Below are 19,627 nucleotides of genomic sequence, written 5' to 3' on the forward strand. Positions count from 1 at the left end.
GTGGGCAGCTGGGAGGAGGTGTTCTTATTCTCCATGGACTTAAAAGTGTCCCAGAACTCTTTTGAGTTTGTGTTGCTGGAAGCAAATTTCTGCTTGAAAAAGCTAGCCTTGACTTTTCTAACTGCCTGCTATGATGACACTGGCTCTCATGAGGACCACCACAGGAAAGGAAGACCCAGATTTACCTCTGCTGCAGAGGATAAGTTAGAGTTAACTGCACCTCAGAAATTGCAGCCCAAATAAATGCTTCACAGAGTACAATAACAGACCCATCTCAACATCAACTGTCCAGAGGAGACGGCACGAATTAGGCCTTCATGGTCGAATTGCTGCAAAGAAACCACTACTAAAGGACACCAATAAGAAGAAGAGACTGGCTTGGACCAAGAAACATGCGCAATGGACATTAGACTGGTGGAATCTGTCCTTTGGTCTAATGAGTCCAAATTTAACATGCTTGGTTCCAACCGCCGTGGTTTTGTCAGATGCAGAGTAGGTGAACGAATGATCTCAACATGCGTGGATCCCGCCGTGAAGCATGAGGAGGAGGTCTGATAGTGTAGGGGTGCTTTGCTGGTGACACTGCCTGGGATTCATTTAGAATTCAAGGCACATTTAACCTGTTAGGGATAGGGGGCAGTATTTACACGGCCGGATAAAAAACGTACCACGATTTAATCTGGTTATTACTACTGCCCAGAAACTAGAATATGCATATCATTATTGGCTTTGGATAGAAAACACCCTGAAGTTTCTAAAACTGTTTGAATGGTGTCTGTGAGTATAACAGAACTCATATGGCAGGCAAAAACCTGAGACGATTCTGTACAGGAAGTGGCCTGTCTGACCATTCCTTGAGCTTCTTGGCTCTGTTTAAAGAAAATGTAGGATCTTTGCTGTAACGTGACACTTCCTACGGCTCCCATAGGCTCTCAGAACCCGGGAAAAGGCTGAATGATGTAATTCCAGGTGCTGGCTGAAAAACTTTAGCGCGTTTGGATGGTGGTCGATCAGAGGGCCATCAGACTGAGGCTCGTGCACGAGGGGATCCCATGTTCTTACTTTCTCTCTCTTTGTACTAAAAACCGATTTCCCGTTCGGAATATTATCGCTTTTTTACGAGAAAAATGGCATAAAAATTGATTTTAAACAGCGGTTGACATGCTTCGAAGTACGGTAATGGAATATTTAGAATTTTTTTGTCACGAAATGCGTCGTGCTCGTCACCCTTCTTTACCATTCGGATAGTGTCTTGAACGCACGAACAAAACAGAGGATATTTGAACATAACTATGGATTATTTTGAACCAAACCAACATGTGTTATTGAAGTAGAAGTCCTGGGAGTGCATTCTGACGAAGACAGCAAAGGTAATAACATTTTTCTTATAGTAAATCTGATTTTGGCGAGGGCTAAACTTGGTCGGTGTCTAAATAGCTAGCCCTGTGATGCCGGGCTATCTACTGAGAATATTGCAAAATGTGCTTTCACCGAAAAGCTATTTTAAAATCGGACATAGCGAGTGCATAGAGGAGTTCTGTATCTATAATTCTTAAAATAATTTATGTTTTTTGTGAACGTTTATCGTGAGTAATTTAGTAAATTCACCGGAAGTTTGCGGGGGGGTATGCTAGTTCTGAACGTCACATCCTAATGTAAAAAGCTGGTTTTTGATATAAATATGAACTTGATTGAACAAAACATGCATGTATTGTATAACATAATGTCCTAGGGTTGTCATCTGATAAAGATCATCAAAGGTTAGTGCTGCATTTAGCTGTCTTTTGGGTTTATGTGACATTATATGCTAGCTTGAAAAATGGGTGTCTGATTATTTCTGGCTGGGTACTCTGCTGACATAATCTAATGTTTTGCTTTCGTTGTAAAGCCTTTTTGAAATCGGACAGTGTGGTTAGATTAACGAGAGTCTTGTCTTTAAAATGCTGTAAAATAGTCATATGTTTGAGAAATGGAAGTAATAGCATTTCTAAGGTATTTGAATAACGCGCCACGGGATTCAACTGGCTGTTGAGTAGGGGGGACGATTTCGTCCCACCGACCCTAGAGAGGTTAACCAGCATGGCTACCACAGCATTCTGCAGTGATACGCCATCCCATCTGGTTTGCACTTTGTGGGACTATCATTTGTTTTTCAACATGACAATGACCCAAAATACACCTCCATGTTGTGTCAGGGCTATTTGACCAAGCAGGAGTTTGATGGGGTGCTGCATCAAATGACCTGGCCTCCACAATCACCCGACCTCAACCTAATTGAGATGGTTTGGGATTCCTCCACAGAGTGAAGGAAAAGCAACCAACAAGTGCTCAGCATATGTGGGAACTCCTTCAAGACTGTTGGAAAAACGTTCCTTATGAAGTTGGTTGAGAGAATGCCAAGAGTGTGCAAAGCTGTTATCAAGTCAAAGGGTTGCTACTTTGAAGAATCTCAAACACTTTTTTAGTTACTACATGATTCCATATGTGTTTTTCTTAGTTGTGATGTCTTCACTATTATTCTACAATGTAGAAAATAGTCAAAATAAAGAAAGCCCTTGAATTAGTAGGTGTGTCCATGCTTATGACTGGTACTGTACATGACACAAACACACCTTTCTATCAACGTGCTTGGGTTTCAATGCAAAGTATATGATTGAATGTCTATTTAAGCATGCAGCTAGTTACTTGAAATGAGAAATATAATCATGCCAAAAGATGATAAAAAAATGTAGTTCACTGACAGAGAAAGTAAGCACAAATTGACATTTACAGTAGCTGGCTAGGCTAGTCAAACTGTAACATTGGCTAGCTTTCAAAAAATTGGCTAAATGGTCAATGAAGTTACTTCTTCATAAGATCAAGACAATTCGTATTGCATGCTGGGTATTTCAAATGCACTCAAAAAATGAAATCTTATTTCTAGATATATGTAACGGCTTTCTTCGGAAGAATGGGACCAAAGCGCAGCGTGGAACGTGTTCATGATTTTCATTATCAAAAACACTCAAACAAAAATAACAAAACGAAAAGCCAAACAGTTCCGTCAGGTACACTATACAAAAAAGAAAACAACTACCCACCAACACAGGTGGGAAAAGGCTGCCTAAGTATGATTCCCAATCAGAGACAACGATAGACAGCTGCCTCTGATAGGAACCATACTCGGGCCAAAACAAAGAAATACATGACAGAATGCCCACCCCACACCCTGACCTAACCAAATAGAGAAATAACACGGCTCTCTAAGGTCAGGGCGTGACAATATATCTGTTCCTCTTCATCAGACAGCAGCTCACCTTTTCACAAGAGGCTGTGTTTACATCATAGATAGAAGCAGGCCTTTGGCTGAAATTTAATTTAATTATCTCCTCTCTCGGCAGGGAATTATCAACTTCACGTTTTTTGGAGGCTGCTCGAGGGCCCTGGCTGCATTCTGGAGCATCTCTTCCACTCTTAAGGGCACCCAGGGGTTGGTCTGAGAGAAATCATAAACCTGCATGCTTCTACGTGCCCTACGCTGCTCAACACTTGCCACGCCAACACTCAAAACCATCATCAGTCCAGCCTCATACCACCTTGTTCCACCTAAACCCTTCATTTCCCAAGACCTTCTCCATCAAAAGCGAAGACCTTTGAAGGATTTATCAACCTTTGTTTTTCCTCTAGAGAACTTTGTTTTTGTACCAGTAAGGTTAAGGCTCTTAGGTATTGGGTCTGATGTAGGTGTGTGAGATGAGTGGTTTCCCAAACACCTGTGCTGTGTTCTGTGCTACTTACCTGTATTGTGTTGTGTCACTGCCATAGGTTCACTCACGGGGCATCGCCCGTCAATCACAGCCTGCACGTCTCTTCCCACCACACCAGAGGGAATGGCCAACCTGGAGGGCACGCACACACCAACACACACAATCTGCTCAGTTTACACATGGAAACACGCTCCGATCAGCTCAAACACAGATAATGTGTAAATAGTGAAAATGTAATGGATGTGGCATTCCTGTACAAGTAGTGGTAAGGGGTTGGAGGCAAAGGAATGGATGTGGGTGGGGCTAAGTCTACATAGAGGTGCTGTTTTCAGAAAACTCACAAAAGCTCTGACGAAGGCCGTTAGGCCGATACGTAAGCTTATTAAATATCAGTGATACTATCAAGAGCAGTGTGCGGTTTCCTTTTTTCCTTCATCAAGTTTCAACTGTTGCCATGCACCTGCAACAAAAGATTGCTCAGATGTGCGAGTGCCTTTTTGAATTTTGTACAAGTAGTGGTCAAATTAGCCCCTTGTACAGTACGAATACGATTTATCGCATAATGGGTTCCGGCTTCCAATAATACTAATCTAGTCTTGGTGGATGCATAAGAGCTATTTATTTAGCATCAATGCAATAGACAGCCTCAACTTAAGTCCTTATGATTTAATGTTTTGTGTTGGATGAATTTGATAAAGATTTTCAGAGCAGCATTACTAAAAAAAACTCTGATTCCTCTTATAACCCAGTGGAATCTGAATCTGAATATGACTGTCAAATGCCCTGCAAAGGGGATTTTCTTTCTAGACGTATCCATAGAACAGCCTACGAGATGCAGGGGAGGGGATCCCCGTATCTGGGCGGATTTCTGAGAGCTTTGCGTCAACGCTTTAACACGCCGTAGAATGGTTCCTCGGGCAGACCCCAACATGTCAATGTCTGCAAATCCTGTCTGATAAATAAAAAAAATAAAAAAAACAATGAGGTGCACTCACTCACAGTGTGGGAGCTCAAACTGAATATAAATGAAATGCACATCCATACCAATGTAGTCGTTACCCTGCAGCTGGAGCTTGAATCTCTAATCAAGATACAGTAGGTGTGATAGGTGGCAAAGGGTGGCATGTTACCAAGTCTGCCATCTAAATAGTGCCCAAGAGGGACAAAATAAAGATGACTCATGCACACTGAGCATGATGATGTTAGAAAATAGTTGTCTCACTGAATACAGTAAGTGAAGAGGGACAAAACAGTAGAATCAAAGAGCTACCCAAACTGTGCCATAACACAAGTAATTGCGTTCCACTAGTTTGAACAGACACAGAAAACAGACACCTCCCAGACAGACAGCTGAATGGGTTTGCTTGACAGAAACATGGATAAATAGTGTGAAGCCCATTGTAGCAGTGTAGACCTCTCAACTACATTTAAGATAATTCAATCTGACAGAAAATAATTGTGATAAGAAAGTGTTTAATAACCTACTTCATATAATTACAACCTAGCGCACCTGCCAAACTCATTAGCTCTGTGATATTAGGGTGAAGGATTGAGCCGCATTTATGTAAATTGAGAGCTTGATGAAGTTATAATAAATCGGATAGCACTGGATTATGAGGCTTTATGAGGTAGAGACATTACATGTTTTTTAATTGTGTAGCTTCCTATTCTTGCAAAACGTTCAGTTCAAAAGACACATGAGTCATAAACATGTTAACTGCATAGGGCGATATGTGCAAGACAGATTGCTTTCTGCTTTTTTTTGCAAGACTTCAGGGAATAAATGTTTGCTTTCTAACATAAATAGAGCCTTCAAATCAATTTCAGGCCTAACCTATTTTCATAATGATCTATCTCTATTCATCTAGCACTTGGATGTGCCACACACTGCAACAAAGAGCAGAAGGTATAAGAGGATTTCAATTCATTCACCCCTTAAAACCCTTGACTGCTCAAACTCATCAACACACACTCTCATCTATCAGAATTTGAATTTCATCTGTATAAATATGCAGAACATTCTTTGAACACAGTTAGTTTTCGACTAACGACACAAGCTAATGGTCGATTTTTTTCTTTAGCCCATATTGAAAGGAGGATTCTGCTTTTCCCATTAAGTGGCTAATGTTCCATAAGGTTGACAGATCATCACATTTGCACAGCTATTTTTGCTTCTGTGTTTGCCATCATGCAAGATAAACAAAGTGCAAAGCAGAATCTTACACACAGGAAGAGAACTTGATCTCTCAGCCTCTTAGCAGCCACATCTGCTTAAGGGACAGATCAACATTTACTGGGGGGGAGGGTGGTCCAAAATAGGGGAGGGTTGTCAAACTTTTTTTTTGCTTCTGGGAGGGTTATGTGGTTTTTTGGGGGGCACAGGGGAGGGTAGTGTGTTTTTTCTCTGGTTTATATTTGCTCTTCTGCTTGTATTTTCACTATAAACTATGGCTTGACTTACTTTTGATATTACCCTACAAAGATGTTGGTGAAGGTTTGGTATGGTGTGGCTATTATTAAGCTTTAGTTACTGCAGGCCTATGATACAAAGGCAGTGCGCCTTGGCGTTCCAACTGACTCCGACAGTTAAACTTGGTGAGGAAGAATGTTTCAGTCCTACCAGAGTCACTCCTATAATCTAACAATATAATCCTTCTCTTTATACAAAATATTTGTATTGAAAATAAATGAATTACCCTCCTTCTGTAAATGCATGTCGGTGTCGTAGCGTTTCACCGGTATATCGCTCTCTCTCTGGGGTTAGGCTTAAGCTTCTCTTCCGTTATACCGGCTATGTATTTATTTGAATATCAATATCATACAGTGGACACCTAAACCTTCGCATGCAATGCCCTGATACATTTAGTGCTCAAATCTCTGACAGCTGAACTGTAATGTGGACAATTATTGTTTTAAGAAAGTATCCCCAAAATATTAAATAAAAAGAGGCTATACCTAGCTAGAAATACCCTAAAGACACTAGCAAGTGCACAAGTCCAGTGTTACTTTTGTTATGCCTGCACATCATGGTTCACCAGCAACCCCAAACATCTAAATAATAAGCTACCAGCCAAACAAGCTTGTAAGAATTGTACTTCAACTCCCCCTCATACTCATCTGGAGGTTGTCTGTGTCAGTATCTACGTAATGTGTCTGTATCTATGTAAAACATAGGGACCACAACGGAAATAAGTCCCCGACTTTGTGCAATCCTGGTCACTATAAAACATATGTGTATGAATTATTTTTAACTAACTGACAAATAAAATCTATCAATCAATCCAAACTGTGCCAATTGATGAATGGAAAGAGACATGTTACAAAACACTAAAAAGTTCAATAACATTTGGATGTTGTTAAGCCAATCCTTCGATCCTGGGTAAGCCTACAAGGTACGGAGGGATGCATTTTCTGTTTGTAAAGATTGACAGTCAATTTATTGTGGTGTTGAAAACACAAACCATGATATTGAAGTACCTGAAGTCAGTATGCTTTGTTTATTGGTTGCGTGGTGCATTGGCACAGAAACATTGGCACAGAAATTTGTTGTATATATTTTATATAATTATAAATATGGCATCAAAATGTTGAAAATCTGATTTTCCCCTAGCTAATCATTGTCTGCAGCTGGCTCTGATCGTAGTGTAATGAAACAGGCAGGGAGAGTGAGCTATTCTGTGGTGGTCGGCGAACCCACCACCTTCTGGCCTGTAACCTTGTGTGGCATCGACTGTGCCAGAAAAGCATACTGTAGTGGCAAAGTCGATATCCACATTTATAAACAGAGGGTAGCTACATCTGACCAGACCCCCCCCCCCCCCCCCCCTAATCTCTAGTGGACAGACTGTGTAAATCGAGCATCTGACCAAATTACACCAGATTTTAGTTCTGTGAAATTAACATCTGCTAGGTATTTCTCACCTCATCCAGAGCCAAATCCTTTGACTTTCAAATGTTGAGATCTGAATGACTTCTACCTATTCCATAGAGAGAGATGGAGATAAATGGAGAGAACTCTGCTCCAAACACAGGGCCGGTAATTAGTAAACTGGCGAAAGGGAAATGGCTGCCAAGTGAGTCCAACTATCTTGGCTGCACTGTATCTCATTCTTAAAAATCACCAGAAGCTTTGCTTTGCTTCAGAATGCTTTGCTACAACGTGGATTGATTTAGAGATCATTGCTAATAATAATACCGACAGGGAACACTTTGGTAAGGTGAAATATGCTATGTCCAGCCTTTAAATACGCTGATCAGGAGTGTGTGGGTTTCACAAGCTATCACCAGTTCCCTTAATCAATGACTACTGTTTAACCTAATGAGCATAGTTAGAATAACAAATGGTGTATTCGGGAAATATTGGAACTCTATTACGAGGTTTCAAGCTTTTTTTGGATGTGGCTTGATTGTATGGTTGTTCCAGTTCCCCAAAGAGCCAGCGTAGAAATGAACACTCTCCAGATCATAAATTCAACATTATTCATTTATTCCCCGGCCTCCATCAGAACGCTGATGAGGAAAACAAGGCATATTCAGAAATTCATACAGAAGGGGCATTTAACTCTTAACCTACGACAGGAATCATCAACTAGATTCAACCCCGGGCCAATTTTTTCTGGAGCGGATGGTCGGGGGGCCGGAACACAAATTCACTCTGGCTATCTACTCAGATTTCAGAGAACTTTTGTCTGAGTGTGCCAGAGTGCAGAATAACTGATGAATTTACGAATGTGCAACACTCGTTGAATATGACTGGTGTCAGTAAACGTCTGCAAAGAAACTATTTCAATTGTTGCCAGCAGTACAGTTACAGTCACCAACACTCTGGATAACATGACAAGAGCCGAGTAAAGGCGAGTAAAATGGTTAAAGTGAGGTGTTCTCATTTGTGTCTGGAAGTAGTGAGCAAGCTAGCCAACTTTACCCAGTTAGCTTGGGTGCTTGATTGCCATTGTGAGGTCAGAATGCTTGGATCAACTCTACTCCTTGGCCCGAGCGTCCAGTCTGCACTCTGAACGCGCCAAGTGTGAAACACTCCGAATTTACAAACGGACAATCTGACAACGGCACACCAGAGTGAATTTATTTATCACACATAATTACAAATCATTTGTAGACAAAATTGACCGCAAATTGACCACAGATATAATATTTGACTAAAACATATTCATTTCAAACCTTGCTTACATTTGTATATGATCACATCTCTCTATTATGAGTGGAAATACTTGGGAAAAGATTTCCAAAATTAAAATCAATTGGAGCTGATTTCCTAGTGTTTTGAGTCTTTTATGTCCAACAATGAACATACCATTTATTTTTTACTTGGGGCCAAATAAAACCCTGCGCAGGATGCCATTTGGAGAACCCTGCCATTCGAGGTCCGGAGCCTGCTGGTTTTCTGTTCTACCAGACAATTTAATTTGCAACCACCTGATGTTTCAGGTCGAAATCAGTCCCTGATTAGAGGAGAACAATGAAAAAATGCAGTGGAACTGGCTTTGAGCTCCAGAGTTGAGTTCGAGTGACATACAGTGTCCTTGAAGTTACAGCTAGCATGACAAAGAGGTTTATCAATATTTTTGAATTGTTCTCATCTTTGATATCAAAGACAGCTTGATATCTCCAGAGCACTGGTGGAAAAAAGTACCCAATTGTCATACTTGAGTAAAAGCAAAGATACCTTAGAATAAAATGACTCTAGTAAAAGTGAAAGTCACCCAGTAAAATCCTACTTGAGAAAAAGTCTAAGTATTGGGTTTTAAATATACTTAAGTATCAAAAGTGAAAGTAATTGCTAAAATATAAAATGATACATAATAGTAAAATGTAAGTATAAATAATTTCAAATTCCTTATTTTAAGCAAACCTGACGGCACCATTTTCTTGTTTTTTTTATTTATTTACGGATAGCCAGGGGCACACTTCATTTACAAATGAATCATGTTTTTAGTGAGTCAGAGGCTGTAAGGATAACCAGGGATGTTCTCTTGATAAGTTTGTGAATTACACCATTTTCCTCTCCTGCTAAGCATTCAAAATGTAACGAGTACTTTTGGATGTCAGGGAAAATGTATGGAGTAAAAAGTAGATCATTTTCTTTAGGAATGTAATGAAGTAAAAGTTGTCAAAATATAAATAGTCAAGTGAAGTACAGATACCCCAAAAAAACGACTTAAGTGTCACAAACCTCTTCGTCAGAAGATATGTTGAAATCGCTGTTGGACAAAGTGGACCAATATGCAGCGGATTGCGTGCTCATCATCATTTATTTTAAATGTGACCACGAGGAAAAAACAATAAACAAAACTCACGACAGGCACAGTGTAGCATGCTAAACAAAAGCAGTGCTAACATACAACTACCCACAAGTGACAAACAAAACACACACCTACTTATAGGACTCCCAATCAGAGGCAACTAGAAACACCTGCCTCCAATTGAGAGTCCAGCAACCAAATCTGCACATAGCAAACTTAACCTAGAACCTACTCATACTAAAACATACACCACAAAACCCCGGAACACATAAATAACACACCCCTCTAAGCTATATACAAAAAAAAACACCATACAAAACAAACATACCTCTGCCACGCCCTGACCAAATAATACAAATAATCCTCTTTACTGGTCAGGACGTGATATTAAGTAGTACTTTCAAGTATTTTTTCTTAAGTACTTTACACAACTGCTCCAGAGCCAGTATTTCCTAGATACAAATAGGTTTGAAACGTTCATCCCCCAAATGTCACAGAGGAGAAAAAATTCTAGTGCTGACGTTTTGGGGCCAGTTTTACACCATCCTAAGAGTCCTAAGACCATATTCTACTCCTTCACATGTAGACCTTCAGATGCCCAACACTGAAAAATGTATCTTAAAAGGCAATCAATGGTGATTTTCTCTCCGCCAACTGGATTAAACATAACTTCCTGGAAAGCCATCTCCAGGCGCTAAACAGCACTAAGAGGTTGAATTTAAAAGGCGATTCCTCTTGGCGGACACACAGAGGTGTGGATTCTGCCTCCTCTCATCGGACGCTATTTATATCTGCTGTCTGTGATCATTCTCCCAGTGGCCACAATCAGACCGCCTGAGGAGGTGTGAGCTATTCGAAACAGAGGATTGTATAGAGGCGTGTGTGTGTATGTGTGTGTGTCAGTGAGAGATGGATATAGGATGTAAGACTCACAGCGATCAGGCTATGGATAATCAGGTGGAGGATTCTCCTTGGGTCAGGCTTCCATAATTTTCACCTCAGCAAAGGCCTTATTCCTGAGCTCATTCTGACCATCATAAGACCCTCCTGTAGGAAAGAGAGAGAAGGAAAACACCGTTTAAAACATCAAACCCATCTCAGAACTTCATGAAATCAAACTCATCCCTCGATTACAAAAGTAAGGTTCTGTGAGTTGCTTCCTCAGCGAGAGGATCTCAGCGTTGACTGTTTTGCCCTAGAGAAAGCCTCCGGGTGTCAGTCTGCTAGGTGTGTACACAGTGAGCTACAACAAGAAGGTGAGCTAGACTGACGAGACCATGACTGACAAATTCCTGATCCTCATCCATATAGTATGACTACGTATCTGACTTTGGGTCGAGCCAGTTCCTTTGCTCAAGGTCACAACACTCTACCGTCTTTCCTGTCCCTTATAGATGGGTCTCTCTCATGAGCACTGTGACTGGCGCACATCTTACACCAGACCCTATTAGCGAGCTTTGGTGTTAGCACGAGGCAGCGTCATCCGTCAGAGGGTCAGACAGGCCATGATTCACCACACAGCAGTGACAACAACAATGGTAAACTAAACCTATCACTCACTCTTTAGTGCTCTTTAGGTCCACAAACCACTCACTTAACATTAATATACTGCCTACTGTACTGCCTACTGTACTGCCTACTGTACTGCCTACTGCAATGATAGCATCTGCTAGATATCGATGGGCTTGTGGATTGCACAGCTGTTTTGGATGGTGAACTTGTCTACTGGGCCTAAAACGATATCATGATGCATGATGGTTCCAATATGTCCATTCTTATATCCAGCTACATAATCATACATTCTGGGAAGCTCATGTCCCCATAATACACTTTGACATCAGCCATGTACTGTATAGGGCTGTGGCAGTCATTAAATGACGTCAGCTGGTTATTGTCATGCAAAAGACTGCCGGTCTTACGGTGATTTACCGTTAATTAACATAAACAGGCCTCCATGCATACAAGCCGCTGATGCGCGCCTTTGAAATAAATCAATCAATCAATTTCATTTACACCATCACAATAAATATATTATTTATTTCAGTAAGATCTAAAGAAACATTACGATATGAAGAGAATGTATTTCGGAAGAACAGAATATGAGTTGGTCTACTGTAGGCTTATGTTATCTGGCTATGCTCCATGCCATATGCTGTAGGCTTGTTCATTTAGCTGACAGGATATGCTTATAAGTCCGTAACATTATTTTATATTATATGATTTTATAGTAAGAAGGATATAATTGAACATAGCTGAATAAAATCGAAATTATACTTTGATACTTAAGTTTTTACAATTACATTTACATTTCATACTTAATATTTAAAACCAAATATTTTTAGACTTTCACTTTTACTTGAGTCATTTCCTATTAAGGTATCTTTACTTTTACTCAAGTATGATAATTGTGTACATTTTTCCACCACTGTGGATCATGTGCTAAGTATGCAACTGAGAAATAAATATAAAAACACTTATTTCACTCCACACATCAAACACTGTTTAAGGAGCATGCTCTCGCTGCCCGACAGATGATATTCCGCCCAAACTCTGTATGCCATGGGCTCTCCAACCTTGCTCTTGCAGCTTCCCAGTGCTTAAGTTGGGAGATCTCTTTGCGAACATCAATAGTAATACACTGCTCAAAAAAATAAAGGGAACACTTAAACAACACAATGTAACTCCAAGTCAATCACACTTCTGTGAAATCAAACTGTCCACTTAGGAAGCAACACTGATTGAATATACATTTCACATGCTGTTGTGCAAATGGAATAGACAACAGGTAGAAATTATCGGCAATTAGCAAGACACCCCCAATAAAGGAGTGGTTCTGCAGGTGGTGACCACAGACCACTTCTCAGTTCCTATGCTTCCTGGCTGATGTTTTGGTCACTTTTGAATGCTGGCGGTGCTTTCACTCTAGTGGTAGCATGAGACGGAGTCTACAACCCACACAAGTGGCTCAGGTAGTGCAGCTCATCCAGGATGGCACATCAATGCGAGCTGTGGCAAGAAGGTTTGCTGTGTCTGTCAGCGTAGTGTCCAGAGCATGGAGGCGCTACCAGGAGACAGGCCAGTACATCAGGAGATGTGGAGGAGGCCGTAGGAGGGCAACAACCCAGCAGAAGGACCGCTACCTCCACCTTTGTGCAAGGAGGAGCAGGAGGAGCACTGCCAGAGCCCTGCAAAATGACCTCCAGCAGGCCACAAATGTGCATGTGTCTGCTCAAACGGTCAGAAACAGACTCCATGAGGGTGGTATGAGGGTGGGGGTTGTGCTTACAGCCCAACACCGTGCAGGACGTTTGGCATTTGCCAGAGAACACCAAGATTGGCAAATTCGCCACTGGCGCCCTGTGCTCTTCACAGATGAAGCAGGTTCACACTGAGCACATGTGACAGACGTGACAGAGTCTGGAGACGCCATAGAGAACGTTCTGCTGCCTACAACATCCTCCAGCATGACCAGTTTGGCGGTGGGTCAGTCATGGTGTGGGGTGGCATTTCTTTGGGGGGCCGCACAGCCCTCCATGTGCTCGCCAGAGGTAGCCTGACTGCCATTAGGTACCGAGATGAGATCCTCAGACCCCTTGTGAGACCATATGCTGGTGCGGTTGGCCCTGGGTTCCTCCTAATGCAAGACAATGCTAGACCTCATGTGGCTGTAGTGTGTCAGCAGTTCCTGCAAGAGGAAGGCATTGATGCTATGGACTGGCCCGCCCGTTCCCCAGACCTGAATCCAATTGAGCACATCTGGGACATCATGTCTCGCTCCATCCACCAACGCCACGTTGCACCACAGACTGTCCAGGAGTTGGCGGATGCTTTAGTCCAGATCTGGGAGGAGATCCCTCAGGAGACCGTCCGCCACCTCATCAGGAGCATGCCCAGGCATTGTAGGGAGGTCATACAGGCACGTGGAGGCCACACACACTACTGAGCCTCATTTTGACTTGTTTTAAGGACATTACATCAAAGTTGGATCAGACTGTAGTGTGGTTTTCCACTTTAATTTTGAGTGTCACTCCAAATCCAGACCTCCATGGGTTGATAAATTGGATTTCCATTGATTATTTTTGTGTGATTTTGTTGTCAGCACATTCAACTATGTAAAGAAAAAAGTATTTAATAAGATTATTTCATTCATTCAGATCTAGGATGTGTTATTTTAGTGTTCCCTTTATTTTTTTGAGCAGTGTATGTTTTAGCAATAAAATATATTTAACTAAACTGTTGACAGCCTGTCTTCGCACACAAGAATGAAATAAAGGAGATAGAGGAGGAGAAGGAAACGCATGGTGGTGAGATATTTTGTATAGCTGAAGGTAATGTGTCACTCAATTAATTATTAAAATATAAAACATTCCCTATTAATAGGCTATTCAAAATCAAATACAAATTCACCAATTGCAGGCTAACTGTAAGCAGCCCTGCACAATCAATGAACCAACTGTCACACCCTCATCTGTTTCACCTGTCTTTATGATTGTCTCCACCCCCTCCAGGTGTCGCCCATCTTCCCCATTATCCCCTGTGTATTTATACCTGTATTCTCTGTTTGTCTGTTGCCAGTTCGGTTTGTTTCATCAAGCCTACCAGCATTTTTCCCTTATGCTCCTGTCTCTCGATTGTTCTTGTTTCCTAGTTTTCCTGGTGTTGACCATTCTGCCTGCCCTGAGCCTGCCAGCCATCCTTTACCTTTGCCCCACCTTTCTGGATTACTGACCTTTGCCTGCCCTGACCCTGAGCCTACCTGCCGTCCTGTACCTTTGCCCCACCTATTTGGATTACTGACCTCTGCTTGACCTGCCTTTTGCCTGCTCCTGTTTGATTAGTAAACTGTTGTTACTTCGACATTGTCTGCATCTGGGTTTTACCTGAAAAATGATACCAACAGCATCACCTAGGGCTATACGTTCTCTCCCAGACTAATGGATAGACATTTTCAAGCGTTGCGTAAGGTAACCAGTCCATCCAGAATGTATAATAATACAGTTCACACTCAGGCAACACCTGAGTGTAGGCATGATGGTAGGCACACTCATATCCTCAACACCGGGGCCCCACAAAGGTGTGTGCTCAGCCCCCTCCTGTACTCCCTCTTCACACATGACTGCATGGCTACGCACGAGTCCAAACCAATCGTTACGTTTGCTAACGACACAAAGTTGTAGGCCTGCTTACCAACAATGACTAGAGAGCTAACAAGGAGGAAGTTAAAGCCCTTGCGGAGTAGTGCCTGGAAAATAACCTCTCCCTCAACGTAAAAAAAACAAAAGGAGCTGATCATGGACTACAGGAGACAGAAGAGGGAACGAGACATCACATTCACATCGATGGGGTCACAGTGGAGAGGTTCAAAAGCTTTAAGTTCGTCAGGTGGCTGAAGAAATTCACCATTGAGAGCATTCTGTCGGACTGCATCACCGCCTGGTACGGCAACTGCACTGACCTCAACCGAATGGCTCTCCAGAGGGTAGTGCGGTCAGCCCAATGCATCACAGGGGGCATGCCCTCCAGGACATTTACAGCACTAGTGTCAAAGGATGGCTAAGGACCAGTGAATCCAGAGACACAGAGACCCAAAAAATCAAGGCAACAACATTATAGAAACGAGGACAGTGAAAAATCATCACTTAGACCCTTAGGATCCACAGAGTCTCAGGAGTACAGCCAGAATGCCAATCTTTGTTTTAGTTTACTTATGATGTCACATCCTCTCGGGGAAATTTGGACGTGTTCTATGGCTACAAAGCACAGGGAGGAAGATGAGCCATGGTTGGCTTCAATGCAGTGTAGCGTAATAACATAGTCCGTGTTTTTATTTTGAATAGCAGCCTTATGTTCTGCAATGCGAAGTTTAAATGCTCATTTAGTTTGAGCAATATACGCAGCCCCGCAGTACACAGTGGCCGCATTTGTAATTTCCATTGGCCGGGCCTGGGGGCAAATTGTCACGCTTCTTGGGTAGCTGTGTGCTGTGTGTAACGGAACTGGCTAGATTGCGCGCACGGCAAAAACAAATATGATGGGGCAATTTTGTGAATTTTTGAAGATGTTCCAGTGTTTCAATACAATGGATTTGATGAGACTGGCACATGGGTTATACTCTATGGAAAAACACAAACGTGGGGGCGTTTTGTCCTGGTTTCTGTTTCTGACGTTCAGTTGCTCTTGCATGGGTAAGGCCTGTTCAATGACCCTCTTATCATACCGGCATTGCAGGAATGTAGTGCGCATATCATTAGCTTCACGGAGTATAACCCTTGTGCCGGTCGTGTCAAATACATTGTATTCAAACACTGGAACATCCTCAAAAGTGACCCAAATCTACGTGAGTTCACAACATTTCCCCCTCGCATTTGTTTTCGCCGTACTCGCAGTCTAGCGGATTCCGTTATACACAGCATGCAGCTACCCAAGAAGCTGACACATGGCTCCCAGGCCCGCCCAATGGCAATTACAAAAGTACATTGTGACAATATGACCAATACTAAAGTTTTTTACCCGAGAACAGGAAAAGAATACAAAATACAAAGCTTTATTAATTCTAGCACCACAAATGCCATTTATTTGCTCAAATGCATCTGCGGGACTGCGCATATTGGTGTATTAGTATTGTATTTGTGAGACATTATACAGCACTGTTGGAGTTGGCAACATAAGTATTTCACTGCACCTGCAATAACACCAGAAAATCTGTGTACGAGACTAATACACTTTGATTTGATTCTGAAAGTTCTAAAGGGACCTTTACTGAGCTCTCTGTTATCTCCCTCTCTGTCCCTTTGTTTGTGTGTCTGTGTGTCTGTGTGTCTGTGTGTCTGTGTGTCTGTGTGTCTGTGTGTCTGTGTGTCTGTCTGTCTGTCTGTCTGTCTGTCTGTCTGTCTGTCTGTCTGTCTGTCTGTCTCACTTCAAGGTCTCCCAGCTCTTTAAGTCGCTTTCTTTTTCCTTCCACCTGTGTTGCTGCGGGGCTATGCTCAGTGCTCAGCCCCAGGTCGTTACAACACATCAATCGCCTCATGTCACTCCACAAATGGACACGATTACCGTGACTAAGGAGCCCAGGTTATATGTGAATGGTGTGCGACTGTGCTCCTAATCAAAGTGACATGGCAATACTGCGAGGCAACACCCACGGACCGGCTGCACCAGCCAGTCAGCCGCCACAGCCAGGAGCAGATACATCACCCGCCAACTGCCGCCTAGTTGACTGAGTCACCGCCGCTCAACTAGTGTTTTACACGTAATAGTTTAGCTGTCAATCCCACAGAGAAACTGTAATGCACTGTACTGTGTGTGACCAGCAACATGGTGGAGTGAGTACTGTTGTCACACCTGTTGATAAAGGTTATATGGTGTGTAATGGTGTCAGATATAACAGTGTCAGACTATTGACTGTGGATTCTCTATTGAGTTTGCTTTTTGATCCAGGACTAGCCTTAATCTGTGTCTGAGAAACCACCCCAAAATGTTTAGCGTCACTGTACTAGTATGAGAAAACAAACAGTACAATATAATCTCAGTGGACAGTTTATTAGGTACATCTAGTACCGGGATGGACCCCCCTTTGCCTCCAGAACATCCTGAATTATTTGTGGCATAGAAACGTTGCTCAGTTGGTATCAAGGGACCTAACGTGTGCCAGGTAAACCCAAGACACTGTCGTGCGTGAAAGCCCCGGAGGCCGGCTGTTTCTGAGATACTGGAACCGGCGCACCTGACACTGCCGATTATACCACGCTCAAAGTCTGTTTTGCCCATTCTAATGTTCAATCGAACAGTAACTGAATGCCTTGATGCAGGTCTGCCTGCTTTATATAGAAAGCCACGACCACGTGACTCACTGTCTGTATTGGCGAACCATTTTCGTGAGCGGGGTGGTGTAAACAGTCACTCCTATGTAAAACTATGTAAACAGTATGTGCACATTGTTTCTTGATAGCCCACGACTGCCTCATCATGTATAACAAACTTGTTGTCCCGTCTTATTTCTTAATTTAACAAATATAATTTAGCCCCCAGCTTGGTTTTATCATTTTGCAGAGAGAGAGAGAGAGAGAGAGTGAGAGACTCCCAGCTGGGTGCTATGAGCTGACGGTGCAGTTAGTCTGTGATAACTATATATTCCTAACAAGACCACTTTTAATAGGGAAGGAACCCAACGGAGCATTTTAATATACTCTGTAATTACATACTGACTATGACTACCTTTTAAGCAGAATGATGAGACTGGAGCCACCAGCCAATGTCTGCATACAGGCCTATAAAACCCTATTAAAATACAGTGCAGAGCCAGCAAAAACACCTTCAACTAATGAGTGTGAACATAACACTCAGAACCAAAACAAATATTGATACTTTTTATTACTGCATGCAAATAGTATTGCCACTGAATATCTTATGGAATTTGAAAAAAAGCATTCCAAATACATGTTTTTGATGTGATTTCTCGGCATGAAATCTCTGATCTCTCTCATCTTCTGAACCTAAATCTCTCATCACCAATTGGAGGGTCATCAACAAATAAAAACATGTAAATTAAATTGATTCTGGGAGCATAGGCTTGGTTGCATAAAGCACTATGGCTCAATCCTTCAATAGTCTAATATTTAATTTAATATCAGACCCCAATTCACCACTCGCACCGCATTGATTCCTACTCCACAGCTTTTCCATTCAGTTTACAATGGAATAGTTCATGATAAGAAGAACAGAGAGTCTAGCTCTTGAGTGAATTATAGTACGTTGAAATGAAAATATATCTCATAGACTGTGTTTCCTGCTTTAGAGAGGCACTGCCATGTAATAATAACACTGGGATTTGACCTTCTCTAAACTGACCCTTTGAAGAGGTATGGTGTTTCGGGCTACTGCAACTACTGTATCAATATGAATGAGATGCATTTGAATATTATAGTGTTAGGCTACATGAGGTAAATGGGCTAACACTGCAGACTGCAGCTCTGATAAAGGAGACTGATCTCTGCAAGCCCATTCATTGTGAATGTTCATTCCCAAAGGATAACGGAACAAAGGAAAGCTATTTCTGTCTGTCCATTACAGCCATCTCAAGTCCTCTCCAAAAATATGCCATCCCAAAGGGCTGGTCAGTAACACTCATATCCATTCAGAAAAAGGAATGCAAGGGAAAATAGAACTTCCATTGTACTCCAATATATCCATTTTATGATACTTGGCATTCTTACTTGTAACTGATTTCTGTTTGTCTTGTGTTGAACTCCATCCCCCTCACTCTACCAATTAGGTAACAGTGCCTAGGCCTGTTCTAAATATAGCACTGCATTGCTGATGAAACCCAACATCTGTATCTAGAGCAGGGATGGGCAACTTTGATGGGGTGGGGGCCACAGAAAATCTGAACTCATCATGAAGGGCCTCAGTGGCTCGCGGGTCTGCGTACCCATATCTATACCCACACATGCAGTCACATGCCCTAAGAAAATGTTGTTGCAGTTTTCAAGCCAGTTTGCTGCAATTCTACAGATTTGTCCTTTGGGATGGATAGAAAAATTTGCAGTTATGCAGCTAATTTCCCCGGAATTCTACACATTTTTCCATAGGGTGGAGACAAATGTTTGCAGTTTTTAATATGAT

The 19,627-nt window shown here is 42.0% G+C and overlaps 1 protein-coding gene across 2 annotated transcripts in view; it reads right to left on the minus strand.

Moving 5' to 3' along the window:
- Nucleotides 1-19,627, minus strand: part of LOC115174578 (leucine-rich repeat and fibronectin type-III domain-containing protein 2) — a 179,993-nt gene that overhangs the window by 76,375 nt on the left and 83,991 nt on the right. For both annotated transcript variants that reach the window (XM_029733245.1, XM_029733244.1), the window contains 2 exons: nt 10,940-11,053; nt 3,778-3,878 (listed from right to left, as the gene is read on the minus strand). The gene's annotated coding sequence lies outside the window, so the exon portion shown is untranslated. The remainder of the gene's footprint in view (nt 1-3,777; nt 3,879-10,939; nt 11,054-19,627) is intronic.

The sequence above is a fragment of the Salmo trutta genome, chromosome 35 (genome assembly GCF_901001165.1).
Source record: "Salmo trutta chromosome 35, fSalTru1.1, whole genome shotgun sequence".
NCBI classification, from domain to species: domain Eukaryota; kingdom Metazoa; phylum Chordata; class Actinopteri; order Salmoniformes; family Salmonidae; genus Salmo; species Salmo trutta.